Genomic DNA, 20,232 nt, shown 5'->3' on the forward strand with positions numbered 1-20,232 from the left:
GCCTCTTGGCTCAGCAGGAGGGCTTTTGGGAGTCTGGTATTCAGCTTCGACTTTCCCCTTGAACTTCTGTGAGTCCAGCATGGTCCAACAGTTCTTCTGTGAGTCCCCTCCCTGTTGAAGATCTCCTGTTCCGAAGACCACGTCGCCATCGATGTGAGCGTCAACTGTGGGGTATCTCTATGTTTCATTTGCTTCGTATTCATCACCATCTCCTACGTGCACATCTTCCAGACCGTGCTGAGGATGCCGGCCACCGAAGGCTGGACCAAAGCCTTCTCCACCTGCCTGCCCCACATCGCTGTCTTCACCGTCTTCATCTCTACGGTCGCCATCTCCTACCTCAAGTCCGTGTCAGACTCGGTTGACTATTTCAAGCCCGTGTTAGACTCTCCCTCGACCCTTGACCTGCTGATGTCCGTGTTCTACACCGTGGTGTCCCTCACCCTGAACCCTCTCACTTACAGCCTGAGGAACCGGGAAATGAAGGCCGACCTGGAGAGAGTCCTAAAGGGAAGATAACTCCTCCCTCCTCCACGGGACAAAATGTCTGTTTCCTTTTGCTGAACCATCCCATTCCTCATCAGGGTTCTGACCGTGGGAGTATTCATATAAAGAGTTGTCCAAAGAGAAAGTCCAGTGTCTGAGGATTTGTTAATATCTGGGACAGAGGCTGATTAGACTTGTGTGACTGAAAGCCCGGTGTGGGCAGGGATTGTCTCTCTTCATTCAGAATGGTACTTTCCAAGCGCTTAGTACATTACTCTGCACGCAGTAAGCACTAAATAAGTATGACTGAATGGATGCGTAAATGACTTATAAGTAATTGTTTGTCCGGCAACATGACTTAGGGGAATGAGCATGAGGCTGGGAGTCATGAGATTTGAAAAGTCTGCCCGGTTCTGCCACCGGTCTGCCACCGGTCTGACCTTGGTCCAGCCTCATAACCTCTTTGGGTCTCTCTGCAAAATTGGGATTCAGTATGTGCTCTCTCTTTCACTGTCTGAGCCCCTGTGGGTCAGGAAACGTGTCCGATCTGATTAGTTTGGTTCTACTCCAGCACCTGGCAGTATTTGCAAGTAAATTCTTAATAAATTCAATAATGATATTGTTGATACTACTACTGATAATAACAGTAATTCTATGAATTTTAAGGTCACTCTTGGTGGCTATGAAAGTCAGAAAATTGGAGGATGACAAGGGAGACGGGTGAGCCCGTTGTTGGGTAGGGACCGTCTCTATATGTTGCCAACATGTACTTCCCAAGCGCTTAGTACAGTGCTCTGCAAACAGTAAGCGCTCAATAAATACGATTGAAAGAAGGAATGATTGAAAGTGTCCCTCATATTTGACTGCCTGCTTGCTTGTTTTGATGTTTGTCTCCCCCCTTCAAGACTGTGAGCCCGTTGTAGGCAGGGATTGTCTCTATTTGTTGCTGAATTGTACTTTACAAGCGCTTAGTACAGTGCTCTGCACACAGTAAGCACTCAGTAAATACGATTGAATGAATGAATGAACGAATTTGACAGAGCAAATCCTTGCCTCGAATCCATTCGTTCATCCATCCGTCCATCTGTCTGTTCACCCATCTCTCTGTCCATTCACCCAGCCAGCCAGCCAGCCATTCACCCATCCATTCTTTCATAATAATTATAATAGTGGTATTTGTTAAATGCTTACTACGTGCCAGACATTGTATTAAGTGCTGGGGCTGTGATGGGTAAATTTAGAAACTCTTGCACATTAAGTATAGGCTTCGATTTGGCAACGACTAGACCGACCTGTCTGCTGGGCGACCTCGACCGGGCTTGACAGATAACCAATTGCAAAACAAAGGAGAAGAAAAAATACTTATCTCTGTACTTTGGAAACGGGCCATTTCCTACAGTACAGAAACATCGTGAATAAACACATCTTCCCAGGGTGACCTGGCTAGTCGCCCGGGAACTTGCGCAATTGGCAAAATGCCTTCTTGGTTTGCAAAGGGTTTATTAAGGCTCGTATGTTGGAGCTAACTCGGAATCTCACCCACAGAGAGGACGCTCTGCCTGGGACCCTCCCATTCGGGGCCCTGAAAGCTGAATCTGGGATTCCCCAGCATGAAACTTCAGGAGTTGGTGTTCCCCCGAATTGGTGATGTAACCCCTTTTTTGTGTTTGTTTTAACCCTTTTTTGTATTTGTTTGTTTTCTTCTTTCGTATTCCCTTCCTTCTATTAAAATTGTCCTTCTTTTAAAATTGTAACGATACACATATATTGCTATGTGTCTGCGCTTCTTTCTCTGAAAAAAAGGGGACTTGTAGTCGCGGGTCTGAACCTTATTCGTTGGTTAACTGAATAAATATTTCGTTAACCTAACAGGCTGTTACAAGCTAATCAGGTTTTACACAGTCTCTCTCCCACATGGTGCTCATAGTCTCAATTCCGATTTTTCAGATGAGATAACTGAGGCACAGAGAATTGAAGTACCTTACCTAACGTCACGCAGCAGACAATCCACCCACCCAACCAGCCATCCGTCTATCCATCCATCTACCCACCCAGCCCTTCCGTCCATCCATCCATCCATCCATCCATCCATCCATCCAACAACCCATCCATGCATCTATCTATCATTCCTCCCATCCATCAATCAACAGTATTTGTTGAATGCATCCTGGGTTTAAAGTACTGTAGTGAACACTTCAGTTAGAGCAAAATGAATTAAACACCATCCCTGCTTTCCAAGAGCTTGAAATCTCACAGGGGAGATAGACACAGAATTAATTCATGAGAGGACGAAGAAGAGAATGGAAAGAATGGTAAATAGATGACTATGTGCTTAAAGAGTACATTTTATAAAAGCCGCTATGTACAAAACTATAATGGTGGGTGTAAATGCAAAAATGGAAAAATGGTCTAAGATGTTGATTGGTAGTTGGGAGAAGATGACTTAGGGAGAAGACAAAAGAATCGTGTGAGGCATCCTGGAAGTGGTTGGATGATGGAGGGACTCTGAAGGTGGGAAAAGCTATGCTCTGATGGACTGGAAGCGCGGAGTAGGAAATTTGGGCTGACAGATTATTTCTCCATTTTCAATCAGTGAGATATTTTGAAGGGGGAGAGGGCCATTCAGAGGATAAAACACAGTGACCTCCTCACCCCAGCTTGATACAGTGGCTCAGTTCTGAGGTGGAAGAGGATGAACCCTAGGCTACAACCTTTTTCTTCTGAAACCAGGGATTTTCCCGTTGTGTCCACCCAGCCAGTATCAGTGATTCCTTCCCATCATCCGGTTCTCAGAACCCCTCAGCCCCTGCCAAAAGAATAATAATAACAACAATAATAATCATTGCATTTATTAAGCACTTCCTATGTGGCAAGCACTGTTCTAAGCACTGGGGAAGATACAACGTAATCAGGTTGTCCAACCTGGGGTTCACAGTCTTAATGCCCGTTTTCCAGATGAGATAACCTAGGCCCAAATAAGTTAAGTGGTTTGCCCAAGGTCATGCAGCAGACAAGAGGCGGAGCTGGAATTAAAATCCAAGTCATCTGACTCCCAAGCCTGTGCTCTTGCCACTAAGCCTTGCTGCTTCTTATGCTGCTTCTCTGGGTTGACTCCCCAAGCCAGCTCGGGGGAGGGTCTAAGGATGTATTTAGAGTCATTTCTCGTTCTCTCTAGACCTGCAATCAGAAGACGTCAGAAAATTCAACTGATTAAGTGACGGACTGATTGTTTGAGGTTATGAACAAGATAAAACTCAGAGAAGCAGTGTGGTCTAATAATAATAATAATACTAGCAATAATAATAATGGCATTTACTAAGCGCTTACTATGTTCAAAGCACTGTTCTAAGTACTGAGGAGGTTACAGTGTGATCAGGTTGTCCCACGGGGGGCTCACAGTCTTAATCCTCATTTTATAGATGAGGTAACTGAGGCACAGAGAATAATAATACTAATAATAATGGCATTTGTTAAACACTTACTATGTGCCCAGCACTGTTCTAAGCGCTAGAGGGGATACAGGGGGCTCACAGTCTTAATCCCCATTTTACAGATGAGGTAACTGAGGCACAGAGAAGTTAAGTGACTTGCCCAATGTCACACAGCTGACAATTGGTGGAGTAGGGATTTGAACCCCTGCCCTCTGACTCCAAAGTCTGTGCTCTTTCCACTGAGCCACGCTACTTCGATATAGCATGGACCTGGGAGTCAGAATGACCTGAATTCAAATCTCGACTCTGCTACCTTTCTGCTGTGTGACTTTGGGCAAGTCTTCTCACTTCTCCAGGCCATAGTTCCCTCATCTGTAAAACGGGAGTTGAGACTGTAAGCCCATGTGGGACAGAGACTTGTGTGACCCAATTTGCTTGCGTCCACTCCAGCACTTAGTACGGGATGGCATGGGATGAAGCTCCAAACCTCAGAGCTTAACCAGAATGCTATTATTAATCAAAGAAACGGATTGATGATTAGTCTGTTGATGTTGTGGTTATAGGAAGGAGTCCCAGAGTGGGAACCACGTGGGACTGGACAGTCATTTAGGTTGTGCTGGCCGGGACCACAGGGAGCCCACAGGGAGTCCACGATCCCAGCCTTCCGAGATTCCCGGACAGTCAGCTGTCTCAGCGGAGCCCCGAGCTCATCCTCCTACGGGGAATCGCCCAGGAAATAGCCGGGCCGTCATCTGAGCGGACAGCGCAGCCACCCAGAGAGCCGAGAGGAGTAGCGAGGATACTGACAGCTCTCATCCCTCGCCCAGACCTTCCTGTCACCGCCACAAGCGTCCAGGACCGACGAGATGGAGTGAAACTCTCTCTCTGCAGAGGTCGATACTCTCCAGTCCAGGACAGGCCCGGTGACTCCAGAGTGGAACAGTGGAAAGGTGAGGGAGATTTCATTAGGGAACTGGGAAGACCAGGGTCAGAGTCACAATTTCTCTAAATTAAAAGCAGTGTCACTTAGTCTAAAGAGCACGGGCCCGGGAGTCAAGGGGACCTGGGTTCTAATACCTCTTCTGCCACTTGTCAGCTGTGTGACTTTGGGCAGGTCACCTAACTACTCTGTGCCTCAACTGTAAAATGTGGTTGAAAACTGTGAGCCCCACATGGGGCAACCTGATTACCTTTTATCTACCCCAGCGCTTAGAACCGTGCTTGGCACATATTAAGCGCTTAACAAATACCATCATTATTATTATTGTTATTATTATTATTAATAATCCAAGTTCTGCCATTTGATAATGATGGCATTTGTTAAGCGCTTTCTATGTGCAAAGCACTGTTCTAAGCGCTGGGAAACTTATCCAGTGTGTTACATTGGGTAAGTCAGTTCACTTCTTTGTGCCTCAGTTACCTCATCCATAAAATGGGGATTAAGACTGTGAGCCCCGTGTCGGACAGGGACTGTTTCCAACCCGATTTGCTTGTAACCCTCTCAGTGCTTAGTACAGTGTCGGACACATAGTAAGCGCTTACCAAATGCCATTTAAAAATCCTGAAAGTAAGAGCTTGTTGATAAATTCAATTGTGCTATAAACCTTGTTTAACTGCACACAGTAAGAGCTCAATTAATACCATTGATTTATTAATGGATTGATTGAGGTTCATCCCCAGAAAAGGGCATTATCTTGCCATGTGAGTTTCTCCCTGAATATTTTTAATCCCTGCCTGAAATCAGGTCCTATCACACGATGCCCAAGGAAATCTTGCATGACATGCCCAACGTTTCCATGGTGATGGGATTCCTCCTGCTGGATTTCACTTATATCTATCCCAGCTCTTAGAGCAGTGCTTGGCATATAGTAAGCGATTAACAAGAACAGGAACAATAATGATAATAATGACAATAATAATAACGATAATTGGATGCAGGAGGGGCAAAGGGGCTGGTGCTGGACAGTGAATGGAGCTGTGGGTAGAGGGGTGGGGAGAGTGAAGGGGGTGGCAGTTGACAGACAGAGGGTAGTTTTAGAGAGGGCAGGGAGAGTAGCAAGCGGGATCAGGAGTGGGAGGGTTAAAGTGAAGTCTGGAGGAGGGAGGACTAGTACAACCAAACCATTTTAAAATGGCCACCCCACAGCCGTGAAGCGGATGAAGCTGGTGGGTCACTGATAAATAAACAAGATGGACAACTCATTGTCATCTACGCAGCTACTTTAGAGGTTCTCCCTGTGCAACACACGCCAGTGTGACGGGTCACATGGCCCCAGTAGTCACGTGTGGCAGGGCCACTACCCCACCCAAGGTCCCCAAAGTCCCCAGCAGTGCCGGAACCCCGGAGAGCCAGGCCCAAACAGGACATAATGAGGCCCCTCAGCCCAAGGTGTGACCCGTCCCCCGGGGGGAGTCCCGCAGTAGCGGCAGGGAGCTTTTCCGGAAAGGCCCAGCAGCTCCGAGAGCCGACACGCTCCAAGAAGGAAGCAAGAAGAGCCAGGAACCCGCACACCTCCCGGATATCCTCCTGTGGCCGAAGTCCGGGAGCTGAGAGGACAGGGATGGTTGAAGGACAACAGAGACTAGAGCCTGCTCGCTCTAATCTGACCAGTGAGTCTAGGCTGGGGAGAACACGGATGGATTGCGGGTTTTACAGGGGAGCCAGCAGTGGCAGAGAACTAGAATCTCCTCACGTCTCCATTCGTGAAACAGATCTCTACCCCCGGCATCTCCATGGCTCGCCATCCACTGGATCTACTGGGTGGGTGGAGGGGGTGTACAGGGATTGATCAGTGATAAACGTTCTGGGTGGCCAATCGATCATATTCATTGAGCACTTACTGTGTGGAGAGCACCGTACTAAGTGCTTGGGAGAGTAAACTGTAAGATTGGCAGACATTTTCCCTGCTGGTAAGGAGCTTACAGTCTAGAAAGGGAGACAAGCATTAATAGAAATACATAGATTATGGATTTATACATAAGTGCTGTGGGATCGAGAGAGCGATGAATAAAGGGGGCAAATCAAATGAAGGGCGACACGGAAGGAAGTGGGAGTGGAGGAAATAGGGACTTAGTGTAGGAAAGCCTCTTGGAGATGTGATTTTAATAAGGTTTTGAAGGTGGGGAGAGTGAATGTCTGTCGACTATGAAGAGGGATGATATTCCAGACAAGAGTCAGGATGTGGAAAAGAGGTCGTTGGTGAAAGAGAAGAGGTGGAGGTTGGGCTAATAGGTTGGCGTTAGAGGAGAGAAGTGTGCGGGCTGGCTTGTAGTAGGAGAGTGGTGAGGTGAGTTAGGAGGGGGCGAGGTGACTGAGAGCTGTAAAGATGATCGTGAGGAGTTTCTGTTTGACGCAGAGGTGAATGGACAACCACTGGAGGTTCTTGAGGAGTGGAGAAACATGGCCATAGCTGGTAATGTCTGCCATTCAGTAGTATTTACTAAGCACCTACTATCTGATGAGCACCATGCTCAGTTCTGTGGAAGAGAACAATGGAGTATACATTAGACACGGTCTTTTGAGAGGGCAGTCACTGACGGCAAAATGAGGGTTAAGCTCACATGGGAGATAAAGGGCTCTCCTACACCAGATTTGCCGTGAAACAGGAGGCTACATCTGGTGAGAAATAATTTATTTGATTGTGCTCAGCAACATAGTTAGTGGTCAAGATATTTCATCGATTGATTCATTTTGTTTTCCATCTGACTAAAGGTTGAAGATTAAGAGGGGTAGCTTCTCATGTCGACACATTGGGCTCATCTAAAACCAACCTACTCAGTGTAGTTTGTTCTCATCTATCCCGCTACTGACCCCTAGCCCATGTCCTTCCACTGGTCCGGAACTCCCTCCCTCTTCATCTTATAATGATACGAACAGTAATGATAATAATAATGATTGTATTGATAGCACTATTCTAAGCTCTGGGGAAGATTCAAGGTTATCAGGTCGGACGCAGTCCCTGGTGTACATGGGGCTCATGGGCTTAAATCCCAATTTACAGATTACGGAACTGAGGCCGAGAAGTCACGTGACTTGCACAAGGTCACAGAGCTGGAATGTGGCAGAGCCAGGACTGGAACCTGGGTCCTTCTGACTCTCAAGCACTTGCTTTTTCAACTAGGCCTCGCTATCAACTCTGACAGATCATTGCTCTCCCCACTTTCAGAGACTTAATAAAATCACATCTCCTCCAAGAGGCTCTCCCCAATTGAGCCCTCATTTTCGCTACTTCCTCTTCCTTCTGCCCTGCCCTTGCATTTGGATTTACACCCTTTATTCTCCCTACTCAAATCCCCACAACACTTATGTACATATTCCAAATGTATTTCAAGGTATTTCTCCCCCTCTAGCCTGTAAGCTCCTCATCGACAGCAAACACGTCTGCCAATTCGGCTATATTACATTCTCCCAATCGCTTAGTATAGTGTTCTGAACAATGTAAGTGCTCAACAAATACTATTGATGGATTGACTTGACTGTCATTTTCTGTTGAGGCTCTGAAATATATTCCTCCTCATTGTTTTTGTAGGTGGTCTCAGCAATCTTTGGGAAATGGTCAACCGCACGGCGGTGAGGGGATTCCTCCTGCTGGGATTCTCGGAGGTCCGGGAACTGCAGCTGGTCCATGCCGTGGTGTTCCCCCTGGTCTACCTGGTGGCCCTGACGGGGAATCACCTCATCGTCGCCGAACGGCGCCTCCACACCCCCATGTACTTCTTTCTCAGGAACCTGTCTGTCCTCGACCTCTGCTATATCTCCAACACCGTCACCTAATCCATCCACAACTCCCTGACCAACCGTAGAGAAATCTCCTTCCTACGATGTGCAGCACAGGTCTGTCTGGTGATTTTCTTTTTGTAGGTGCAGAATAATTTCTCCTCACGGTGATGTCCTATTACCACTATACCGCCATCTGCCTCCCCCTGTTACGAGGTCTTCATGAACAGAGTGGCCTGTGAGAAGATGGCGGCCGCCTCGTGGCTCAGTGGGGGCCTGCTTGGAGTCTTGTTTTCAGCTTTGACCTTCTCCCTGTCCGTCTGTGGGTCCAAAGTCTTCCAGCAGTTTTTCTGTGACGTCACGTCCCCGGTGACGATACCTGATCCGGGGACCACATCGCCGTTGACGTGAGCATTACCGCCGGATTAGTGTTACGTGTGGTCTGCTTCATTCTCATCACCGTATCATACACGCGCATCTTCCGGCCTGTGCTGAGGATGCTGGCCACCGTCGTCACTCTTTTTATCATCACTTGTTTCTCTGCTTTCTTGAAGCCACCCTCAGATTACCCCTCAGTCCTGGACCTGCTGATGTCCGTGTTCTAGACCATGGTGCCCCCCGCCCCGAACCCCCTCATCTACAGCCTCAGGAACCGGGGAATGAAGGCCACCCTGAGGAGAAGGCTAGGCAGGGAATCGCTTCCATCTTGGGGATGTGAAGTCACCGTTGTTTGCCTGCTGGAGTTTACATGGCCACAGTAAATGACCCCAGCATGTTTCAGAAACCAGAACTTTGTGTGTTTCACCAACGGACCACCCTAGAGGAATGGAAAACCATGTGTAACACATATTTAGAACAAGCTCCTCTTTTCCACAGACAGACTGGGTCAGGCTAGATTCGTCTTCTGACTCCTGAGCTGAAGGCAACCCTTCGAAGGAGGGCACAAGTCTTAATGGAAGGTGACACTCAAAGTTGTACCATTGTCAGTCGGAACTGATTTTCCCCGATAAATAATGTAATCGGTGGGGGATTAGCTCCTGAATTGACTAATCTCCCTTCCTTGGAACCCGGCCTGAAACTTCTAAACTTTACACTGCCCAATTATCACGTTGCAGAATGTACCTTGCTCCTATTCTTGCATTTCTTTGCAGTGTTTCATGTCTAAATGTGTGTGTGTGTGTGTGTGTGTGTGTGTGAGTGTGCATGCGTGTGTGTGTGTGTCTGTATGTGCACAGTATGGCTCAAACAAAAGAAATTTTCCCCCGAGTGATTAATTAATTTTTGTTTTGTTTTTGTTTTTTCACTGGCGCTCACAGTGATAAATCAATTTTTTTTGTGTTGTTATTTTCAAACTGGTATTTGTTAAGCACTTACTATATGACAGGCACTGAACTAAGCACTTGGGTAGATAGAAGTTAATGTGTTTGCACATAGTCCCTGTCCTTCCTGGGGTTCTTGGTCTTAGTCCCCATTTTCCAGATGAGGAAACTGAGGGATGGAGGAATGAAGTGACTTGCCCAAGGTCACAGAGCATGGAATTGGAAGAGTTAGGATAACAACCCAGGTCCTCTGACTTCTGGGCCCATGTTCTATTCACTAAGCCATCCAGGCACCACACCTTCTGAAGCAGAGTTCCACCAGCATCACTTGTTCAGGTCTAACTCTCAAACTACAAGAAAAGATCAGCGAAGCAGCATGGCCTAGTGGAAGGAGCTTAACGAATTCCATGAACAGTGAAGTTCTGGATGGTGGTCAGTCGCCCAGCATCAAAGTTATATTCACCTGAACACGACTATGTGGGGTGGTGAACAGAGTTCCGCACACAGTAAACATGCAATAAATATTTTCTTTGGATTCATTGAGTGAGTAAGTGATGAAAGGAGAATGAGCAACAGCAGATAACCCAAACATCTACTGAATGGAAAACAGAAACTGAGAAAGTTAGAAGAAGGAGGCAGACGGCAGAATAACGTCTGAGACGATATTTCATCCTATAGACCAGTTTCAAGGACCAAGAACCAAGTAACCAGGTGGTTCTCTTGTCGCCTGGGCCCCGAGGTCCCTGGGTAGGGCCCCGATCCGCTCCTCCAGGGATTCCCATTACCTTTATCTTTGGGGACGGGGTTCATCTTTAGAAGCAACTCAGTGCCCGCGGGAAAACGGAGAGGGGCTGAGGGCTCCAGGTTGTCCCTCCTTGGCTGACCAAACCCGGCAGTCCGAGAGGAGAGAGGGGACCAGCCCAGCCTGGCAGAGGTCGGCGACACCCAGCCCCACCCTGCCCTGGTGAATGTGCCCTGGGAGGGGATGGAGGGGCGGAGAGATGCCAGAAGCCCATAGTGAGTCTGTGGAGAATCTGGCACTCGGCCCCCAGGTTGAAGTGAACTTCAAGTGAAGTGATCAGGGCTGCACTGCAGGCGCGTTTGCAGAAGTAGAAACCAGGCTTCAGCAGGGACGAGATTGTGGCAGGTACCACAGCTCAAGCCACTAGTACTGGAGTCTCTTCCTCCGCTCAGGTTCTTAGTCGCGTGGTCTTTGTACCTGGACCAGCACTCATCTGCTGTTTGTTCTAGAACAGCTCCTCCATCCTCTTGCTGACAGCACTTCATCGGCCCTCCATCGGCCCTCCGTCATCCCTCCATCATCTCGTCGTCGCCCCTTCGTCAACGCCCCGTCTTCCTTCCATCCCCCTAGACCGTAAGCACGTTATGGGCAGGGAACGTGTCGAACAACTCTGTTGGATTGTCCTCTCCTTGACGCTTTAGTCCAGTGCTCCGCACACAGTAAGCTCTCAGTAAATACTATCGATTAATCATTTCTCCCAGCCCTCTGTCAAGCCCGAGGTGAAGTATGTAATTGGGATCCCACGCCAGACCTTTCCCTGGTTAACCAGACTTCACTCTGCAGTTCATTTTCCTGAATAGAGACAGTTGCAATCGGATTCCCTGGACCCGCAGCTTTGTGTGTTTGTGTGTGCGCGCAATTGTGTGCATGCTCAGGGCAGGGTAAGATATTCAGGGAGCAAATCCCAGGCTTTAAGGAAGGGGGAGATCTGGGTAGAGAACAGTGGGGAATGTTCTTCATCTCACCCTAGGGAACAGGTGGGGATCACGAAAGAGCCGAATGAGTGACTAGATACATTTATGGGTGTTTGTGTCTACCCACTTGTTCGTATTTTACTCTTCCAAGTGATTAGCAGAGTGCTCTGCAAGAAGTAAGCTCTCGATAAACACGATTGACTCTGTGCGACTGTCTGTGTGTGGGAGAACCCCGGTCCATGAGTGAGCGGGAATACATGTGAGGGCACTATGTGTTTGGATGCATTTATGTTTAGCTGTAATTCTGGATGTGAAAATTCATTCATTCATTCAATCGTATTTATTAAGCGCTTACTGTGTGCAGAGCACTGTACTAAGCGCTTGGGAAGTACAGGTTGGCAACATATAGATACGGTCCCTACCCAACAGTGGGCTCACAGTCTAGAAGGGGGAGACAGAGAACAAAACAAAACATATTAACAAAATAAAATAAATAGAATAAATATGTACAAATAAAATAAATAAGTAAATAGAGTAATAAATAGGTACAAACATATATACATAAATACAGGTGCTGTGGGGAGGGGAAGGGAGTAAGGCGGGGGGATGGGCAGGGGGAGGAGGGAGAGAAGAAGGAGGGGGCTCAGTCTAGGAAGGCCTTCTGGAGGAGGTGAGCTCTCAGTAGGGCCTTGGAGGGAGGCAGAGAGGTAGCTTGGCGGATGTGTGGAGGGAGGGCATTCCAGGCCAGGGGGATGACGTGGGCCTGGGGTCGACGGCGGGACAGGCGAGAACGAGGCAGGGTTAGGAGATTAGCGGCAGAGGAGCGGAAGGTGCGGGCTGGGCTGTAGAAGGAGAGACGGGAGGTGAGGTGGGAGGGGGCGAGGTGATGGAGAGCCTTGAAGCCGAGGGTGAGGAGTTTTTGACTGATGCGTAGGTTGATTGGTAGCCACTGGAGATTTTTGAGAAGGGGAGTAACATGCCCAGAGCGTTTCTGGACAAAGACAATCCGGGCAGCGGCGTGAAGTATGGATTGAAGTGGGGAGAGACAGGAGGATGGGAGATCGGAGAGGAGGCTGATACAATAATCCAGACGGGATAGGATGAGAGCTTGAACGAGCAGGGTAGCGGTTTGGATGGAGAGGAAAGGGCGGATCTTGGCAATGTTGTGGAGGTGAGACCGGCAGGTTTTGGTGACGGATTGGATGTAAGGGGAGAACGAGAGAGCGGAGTCGAGGATGACAGCAAGGTTGCGGGCTTGTGAGACGGGAAGGATGGAAGTGCCGTCAACAGTGATGGGAAAGTCAGGGAGAGGGCAGGGTTTGGGAGGGAAGACAAGGAGTTCAGTCTTGGACATGTTGAGTTTCAGATGGCGGGCAGACATCCAGATGGAGATGTCCAGAAGGCAGGAGGAGATGCGAGCCCGGAGGGAGGGAGAGTGAGCAGGGGCAGAGTTGCAGATTTGGGTGTCATCAGCATAGAGATGATAGTTGAAGCCCTGGGAGCGAATGAGTTCACCAAGGGAGTGAGTGTAGATAGAGAAAAGAGGGGGACCAAGAAATGACCCTTGAGGAACCCCTACAGTAAGGGGATCGGAGGTGGAGGAGGAGCCCGCAAAAGAGACTGAGAATGAACGGCCGGAGAGATAAGAGGAGAACCAGGAGAGCACAGAGTCTGTGAAGCCAAGGTTGGATAGCGTGTTGAGAAGAAGGGGGTGGTCCACAGTGTCGAAGGCAGCTGAGAAGTGAGGAGGATTAAGATAGAGTATAAGCCGTTGGATTTGGCAAGCAGGAGATCTTTGGTGACCTTTGAGAGGGCAGGTTCCGTGGAATGTAGGGGACGGAAGCCAGTTTTTCTGTGGCATCCCGTCGGTAATAAAACTCTCCTACTCTGAAACGTATGCTGCCTTCAAGGTGGCTGTAGCCACTAGTGCCTGTTTCAGTGTCTCCTACTTCGTCTCCATTGTGGTCTCGTACCTGTGTGTCTTCCGGGTCGTGCTGAGGATGCCGGCCTCCGGGGGCCGGGCCAAAGCCTTCTCCACCTGCCTGCCCCATACCGTCGTTGACATCGTTTTTCTCTCTACGGCTGCCTTTGCCCACTTAAAACGGACTTCCAACTGCTCCTTTCATCTGTACCTGCTGGTGTCCGTGTTCTACACCGTGGTGCCTCCCACCCTGAACCCCCTCATCTACAGCCTGAGAAACAGGGACGTGAAGATGGTGATGGTGAGATTCCTGTTTGGGAGTCTTTCACTGGAGATAGAAAATTTCACTTCATGCTCTGACCTGTTACTTCTTTCCCCATGGACTGACTCTAGACCGACTTGGGCAGCCTGCAAAGATGTGTGGCATTTGTCGTTAGAGACTTTTCCTGGTTGCACTCTGCCTATTATCAATGGCTTTGACTAGTTTGGTATAAGAGTTTTTACCAGTTATTCTTGTCTGGTATTTAAATCTAGCTCCCATGCCTGGGGATGGATGTCTGCACTTGGAATCACCCCCTTTATTCACCACCATCAGAGGGTACAGCACCGGCCTCGGAGTCAGAAAGACCTGAGTTCTAATCCTGGCTCTGCCACCTGTCTGCTGTGTGGCCTTGGGCAAGTCACTTCACTTCTCTGTGCCTCAGGTCCTTCATCTGTAAAATGGGGATGAATACTGTGGTCCCTATGTGGGACATGGACTGTGTCCAACCTTGTAGCTACCCCAGTGGTTAATACAGTGCCTGGTATATAGTAAGTGTTTCACAAATACCATTAAACAAAATGGAAGAGGTAGCTGTAGAAGGGTGTTTTAGGCTTAATTATGATCCTCAAATCTGGCCCAGAAGCCAGGAGCAGGGGTACAGGTTGAGTTTTTCGAACGACTTAATGCTCTCAGTTGTCACTCAATAAACACCATTATGATTTCTCTTCCAACTTTTACTGTTATTACTATTATTATTTATTGTATAATATACTTCAAAATTTGAGTATTAATTCAATCAATCAATCAATCAAATTGAAGTAAAACAGAAGCAAGGTACATTCTTTGCACACAAGGAGCTTAAACTTTTCAAAAATGCTCCAGGTGCCTGTGACACACAGTCATTCAGTGGCTGAACTGGAATGAGATCTTGGGGTCCTTTTCTTTTTTTTTACCAAGTGAATCTAAATATTGATTCACCCACGACTAAACAAATGGGCTAGGGTGCCTATTCCCCCTACCACGAAATATCTCCAATCCCCAGAGTTGAAACATAAAGCTAGTATTGATCATGGAAAAAGAATGGTGAGTCCGTTGAGGTTGTTCTAGGGAGGAGTCCCAGAGTAAGAACCACGTGGGACTGGGCAGTCATTCAGGTTGTGGGGGCCGGGACCACAGAGATCCCACGATCCCGGTTTTCCGAGACTCCCAGATGGTCAGCCCTCTCATTGAAGCCCCGGGTCCGTCCTCCCAAGGGGAATCTCACAGGAAATAACCTGGCCGTCTTCTGACGGGATGGCGCAGGCATCTGGAAAGCTGAGAGGGGGATCCTGACAGCTCCCACCCCCTACCCAGACATTCCTGTCACCTCCACCAGCGTCCAGGACCGATGAGATGAAGTGAACCTCTCACTCAGCAGAGGTCGGTGCCCCCCAGCCCAGAACAGGCCACGTGACTCTGGAGAGGAGCAGGGGAACGGTGAGGGGCAGGGAAGGGAAATGTAAGCCCAGAATAGGAGGATCAGAGTTGGAATTTCTCCTATTCTTTCATATTACTTCCCTGAGGAGAGAAGAACCATTCCAGCTAAGACCCTCTCCAGGGCCAGATGAGGGGACTTGGATCTTTGTGAGTGAAGGGAACTCAGCTACCAATCAGGTGTCAGTGGAAAGAGCCATGTTCTGGAATTCAGAAGACCCCTATCTCCCCCACTGGTCTGCTGTGTGATCTAGGGAAAGCCCCTTAATCTGTCTGTGCTCCAGGTTCCTCATCTGCTAAATGCTCAGTACAGTGCCCAGTATCCGGTAAGTGTTCACCAGATATCGTTGAATAATCAATCTGTAGCTTTCATTCAATAGATGCAAATCAGTAAGATACCTAGGATGGGCGGGTACAGGTAAATCGGGTTGGTCCCAGGTGGGACTCCCAGTCTCAACCTCCATTTTCCAGATGAGGTAACCGAGAGTCCAGAGAAGTGAAGTGACTTGCCCAAGGTCACACAGCAGACAGGTAGCAGAGCCGGGATTCGGACCCACGACCTTCTGACTCCTCGAATCGTGGTTTATCCACCCTGCCATGCTGCTCCTCCTGACAGACCACAATCCTTCCACGTTCCAATTCCCACACAAGAGCCTGTCTCCTTCAACGAGCTTTTCCCAGTTAACTCTCAGGCAGACAAACCCATCCACCATCCCTACCCATCATGGACCGACTGATATTTCTCCTAGGGATGTATATTGTTTACTCCGTTGCACAGCCACCTCTTGAGTTTGCTCTTCTGAAAATACTTCTGTGTCTATCTCCCCTTTCCTTTATTTTTGTTAATGTCTCTCTCCCCCATTTGACCGCAAGCTTGTGAACAGGGAACATGCCTAGCAGCTCTGCTCGATTGTATTCTCCCAAGTGCTTAGAGCAGTACTCTACATCCAATCAGCGTTCAATAAATACTATTGATTGATTGATCAGAGTCTAAGCTCTTTGTGGGAAGGGCATGTGTCACTACTGGTCTTATGCTCCCCATAGACCAACGCATGAATTATGACTTCTTGCTTATCCCTAAACGCGTCTCAAACCAGAAGACAACATTAATCAATCAATTATAATTATTGAGCGTTTACAGCGCAGAACACTGTACTAAGCACTTGGGAGAGTACAATACAACATGGTTGGCAGAGAACCTCTCTGCCTACATTCAAACAGTTAATTAATCAATGGTATTTACTGAGTGCTTGCTGTGTGCAGAACACCGAACAAAGTGGCTGGGAGAATAAAATACAACGGAGTTGGTAGAAACGTTCCCTACCCACTTTAAATCAGGCGATAGTATTTATCGAGAGCTTACTGTGTGCAGAGCACTGTACTCAGCGCTTGGGAGAGAACTATGCAACAGAACTGGTAGATTTATTCCCTACCCACAGTAAGCTCGCAGTCTAGAGACCAGTTTAACTTATTCTATCCCTCACCCTATGCTCAAACCTGCTCCTTTTCCTCACTTTACAATCTGCAACACAGTAAGATACCCAAAGTCTTTTATAAGCACTATAATAAGAATATATATATATATATTAATATATGATATAGATAATATAATAACAATAATTATGGTATTTGTTAAGCGCGTACTAAGTGTCAAGCATTATACTAAGTCCTGGGGTACATAGAAGATAATTGAATCCCTTTTAGGGCCCCAGTCTCAGTAGGAGGGAGAATTTACGTTGAATCCCCATTTTGCTCCTACTTTATGCCAAGCAGTGGGATAAGTACGTTGGACAAAGTCTCTGGTCTGCCTGAGGCTTAAAGTCTAAGTGAGAGGGAGAGCAAAAATGAAATCCTTGCCTTGGAGGAATTTACAATATAATGGATTGTTGGATTTCTGCCCACAATGTATGAAAGTTGCCCACGCAACTTATGAGTTACGATAACCCTCTCTTGACTCCACCTCCCGTTCTAGTTATCGCCCTAACTCCCCTCTACCATTCCTTTCCAAACGCCTTGAACGAGTCGTCTACACCCGCTGCCTCGAATTCCTCAACCCCAAATCTCTCCTTGGCCCCCTCCAATCTGGCTTCCATCCCCTACACTCCACCGAAACTGCCCTCTCAAAGGTCACCAATGACCTCCAGCTTGCCAAATCCAATGGTTCCTACTCTATCCTAATCCTCCTCGACATCTCAGCTGCCTTCGACACTGTGGACCACCCCCTTCTCCTCAACAAGCTATCCAACCTTGGCTTCACAGACTCTGTCCTCTCCTGGTTCTCCTCTTATCCCTCCGGCCGTTCATTCTCAGTCTCTTTTGCGGGCTCCTCCTCCCCCTCACATCCCCTTACTGTAGGGGTTCCTCAAGGGTCAGTTCTTGGTCCCCTTCTGTTCTCTATCTACACTCACTCCCTTGGTGAACTCATTCGCTCCCAGGGCTTCAACTATCATCTCTACGCTGATGACACCCAAAGCTACGTCTCTGCCCCTGCCCTCTCGCCCTCCCTTCGGGCTCGGGTCTCCTCCTGCCTTCAGGACCTCTCCATCTGGATGTCTGCCCGCTATCTAAAACTCAAAATATCCAAGACTGTACTCCTTATCTTCCCTCCCAAACCCTGCCCGCTCCCTGACTTTCCCATCACTGTAGATGACACTACCATCCTTCCCATCTCACAAGTCCGCAACCCTGGTGTCATTCTCGACTCCGCTCTCTCGTTCACCCCTCACATCAAATCCGTCACTCTAACCTGCCGGTCTCACCTCCGCAACATCGCCAAGATCTACCCTTTCCTCTCCATCCAAACCGCCACCTTACTGATTCAATCTTTCATTTTAACCCGACTGGATAACTGAATCAGTCTCCTCTGTGATCTCCCATCCTCCTGTCTCTCCCCACTTCAGTCTATACTTCACACTGCTGCCCGGATCGCCTTTGTGCAGAAACGCTCTGGGCATGTTACTCCTCTCCTCAAAAATTTCCAGTGGTTGCCAGTCAACCTATGCATCAAGCAAAAATTCCTCACTCTCGGTTTCAAGGATCTCCATCACCTCGCCCCCTCCTACCTCAACTCCCTTCTCTCTTTCTATAGCCCAGCCCACACCCTCCACTCCTCTGCCTCTAACCTCCTCACTGTGCCTCGTTCTCGCCTGTCCCGCCATCGACACCTGGCCCACGTTCTTCCCCTGGACTGGAATGCTCTCCCTCCACACATCCACCAAGCTAGCTTTCTTCCTCCCTTCAAAACCCTACTGAAAGCTCACCTCCCCCAGGAGGCCTTCCCAGACTGAGCCCCCTTTTTCCTCTCCTCCTCCCCATCCCCCCTGCCCTACCTCCTTCCCCTCCCCACAGCACCTGTATATATGTTTGTACAGATTTATTACTCTATTTTACTGGTACATATTTACTATTCTATTTATTTTGTTAATGATGTGCATCTAGCTTTATTTCTATTTATTGCGATGACTTGACACCTGTCCATATGTTTTGTTTTGTTGTCTGTATCCCCCTTCTAGACTGTGAGCCAGTTGTTGGGTAGGGACCGTCTCCAAATGTTGCCATCTTGTACTTCCCAAGCGCTTAGTACAGTGCTCTGCACACAGTAAGCGTTCAATAAACACGATTGAATGAATGAATGAATGGAATGACTCACTGCACAGGAAGAGGGAGGACTTCAATTTTGAGACACTGATGTTAGGGGTGAAGGAATAAGACTAAGTCAATCAATTATCTTTACTGAATACGTACAGAGTTCACGGTATTAGTACATATGATCACTGCCCCCAAACACCTTCCATTTTCCATTCTATTAGAAGCACCGAGCTTTGAACAGTGTAGAAAGTGGTTTAATTTCTCTACACCTCAGTTTTCTCAATAGTAAAATGAGTATTTGATACTTATTTTCCCTCTTACTGTGTGCAGAGCACTGTACTAAGCGCTTCGGAAGTACAAGTTATCAACATTTAGAGACGGTCCCTACCCAACAATGGGCTCACAGTCTAGAAGGGGTATGACTCTGAAAATATAATGATATGTATGCTCCCTAGCATATCTCTGGGTGTGAGTATGGAAGTTGGAAAATGGGAAGATGTATGGGAGAAGGGAAGAAAGGATGACTGCAGCTCCATCTGTCTTTTCAAATCCATCCTCTCTCATTAATCCATTTTTCATTCTGTCCATCCATCCATTCTTCCAACCATTCATCTATCTATCCATCCATCCATCCATCCATCCATCCATCCATCCATCCATCCATCTATCTATCCATCCATCCAGAGCACGGGCTTGGGAGCCAGAGGTTGCGGGTTCTAATATCAGTTCCGCTACTTGTCTGCCCTGTGACCTGGGGCAAGTCACTTGACTTCTCTGTGCCTCAGTTCCCTCATCTGTAAAATAGGGATTGAGACTGTTGGCCCCATGTGGGACAGGGACTGTGTCCATCCTGATTACCTTGTATCTACTCTAGTACTTAGAACAGTGCTTGGTACAGAGTTAAGCGCTTAAAGAAGACCATGATCATTACTATTATTGCTAGCAATGGTATTTATCGACCACATCCTGGGTGCAAAGCAGTGTAGTAAGCTCTCAGGAGAGGTGAAAAGTGATAAAATTGCATTGTTCCTGCTCTCCAGGAGATTATTACCTAATGGGGAAGAGAGACACAATAAATTACGAAGAGGAGGAAGGAGAGAAGGGAAAGATGAGAAAGAGGATGAACGCTTGATTTAAGAGTACAGTTTATATAGTCAGTATGACCAGCGCTTAAACGGATTTGCAGTCAGGACAAATCAGAAGAAGCAGCGTCGCCTAGTGGGTAGAGCGCAGGCCTGGGATCCAAATGGATATGAGCTCTGATCCCGTTTCTACCACATGTCTGTTGTATGACCTTGGTCAGTGTCGCTTGAATTCTC

The sequence above is a fragment of the Tachyglossus aculeatus genome, chromosome 4 (genome assembly GCF_015852505.1).
Source record: "Tachyglossus aculeatus isolate mTacAcu1 chromosome 4, mTacAcu1.pri, whole genome shotgun sequence".
In the NCBI taxonomy this organism is placed as follows: Eukaryota; Metazoa; Chordata; class Mammalia; order Monotremata; family Tachyglossidae; genus Tachyglossus; species Tachyglossus aculeatus.